At 38.2% G+C, this 1,346-nt stretch overlaps 1 pseudogene across 1 annotated transcript; it reads right to left on the bottom strand.

The window, feature by feature from the left end:
* Positions 1-4: 4 nt before the first annotated feature.
* On the bottom strand, positions 5-717 carry LOC116548530 (annotated as a pseudogene). Its single transcript, XR_004267456.1, has one exon. The product of XR_004267456.1 is annotated as an RNA-binding protein 34 pseudogene (transcript).
* Positions 718-1,346: the final 629 nt, after the last annotated feature.

Genomic DNA, 1,346 nt, shown 5'->3' with positions numbered 1-1,346 from the left:
CTTTCTTCTTCTTTTTAATGAGAACAGCTTTCTCTCCCATAAATAAGCTTTTAGAATGTCCTTCTGCATTTTTAGAAGTAAAATTAAGTCCCTTCTTAGGTTTACCGACATTCTTTAATCGTGGATCTGAATTTTGTTGTTTTAACTTTTCTTTATTAACAGAACGCATGACTCTGAGTTTTCTTCCCATTAGTTCAGAATTATTTAATTTCAGAGCAAGATGAACAGAATCTGTATTCTCAAAGAGCACACAGCCAAACCCCTTGCCAATGCCTGTAACTTGGTCTCTCACAATCCTCACATCCATGATACTTCCACAGTCGAGGAAGTGCTTCTCAACAGCAGATTCTTCAACTTTGTAAGGGAGATTTCCTACAAAAACTGATCTCTTGTCTCTAGATGAGGTCTCAGATGCAAGATCAACTCTAATACGAAATCCATCTGCAGTTTGGGCCCCATTTCTGTTCAATGCTTGTGTGGCAGCACTCTCATCCTTAAACACAACATAGGCATTAATATTTTTCTGATCAGGATGAATTTTACGTTTTATTGCTGCCAACTTTTTGGACAGAGTTCCCTCTGCTGGAATCAGAGAACGAAATTGTACAGATTCTATTTGTCCATACTCGTTAAAAAATGACTTCAGCTTCTTCTTATCACGTGTAACGGGCAAATTTCTGAGAACCTGGGCAATCTTTTTTTTTTTAATGGATAAAACTCAAATATAATATTGAACAAAAGAATCAAGTCATAGAAGATGTGGATGAGTCGGTCTATTTACATAAGTAAAAAAGGGCACACGTTGTTTAAAGATATGTACTTCCAAAGGTGATAAAACAGAAATGAAAGGAAAGGGAACAATTATCATGAAATTCAGGACAGTGGTTATCCCTGGGAAGGTGCGTAGCAAGGAAGTATGACTGAGGTAGATAATCGAGCAGTTTCTCAGGCATCTGGTGATATTTATTAATCTAGGTAGTAGGTTCATGGGTGTTCACTTATCCTTCTTAAAATGTACATTTTATATATACTTTTGTATGTATTCTGTATTTTACAAAAAATAAAACAAGAAATTATTCTTATAGTCCTTTTCTAGCCCCTGCGGCCTTCTGCTAAAGTTCTGTGCTGTTCACATTCTCAGTGCCAGCTTCCTTAGCCATCAAATAAAAGGGTCCAGGGGTTTGCAGCAGTTCTTCAGGGCTGCCATACTCTACAATCTTCCCATTGTCTAGGACCATTACCTTGTCCCTGTCCCATGATGGTGTGCAGCCTGTGGGCAATGGTGATCACTGTGCAGTAGGTGAACTCGTTTTGGATGGTCGTCTGAATGAGGTTATCTGTCTCTA

Source organism: Sapajus apella, unplaced genomic scaffold (genome assembly GCF_009761245.1).
Source record: "Sapajus apella isolate SASKATOON/1434 unplaced genomic scaffold, GSC_monkey_1.0 scaffold14340, whole genome shotgun sequence".
Lineage (NCBI taxonomy): Eukaryota > Metazoa > Chordata > Mammalia > Primates > Cebidae > Sapajus > Sapajus apella.
The sequence above is the reverse complement of the archived record's forward strand: the minus strand, read 5'-3'. Positions and strand labels throughout refer to the sequence as shown.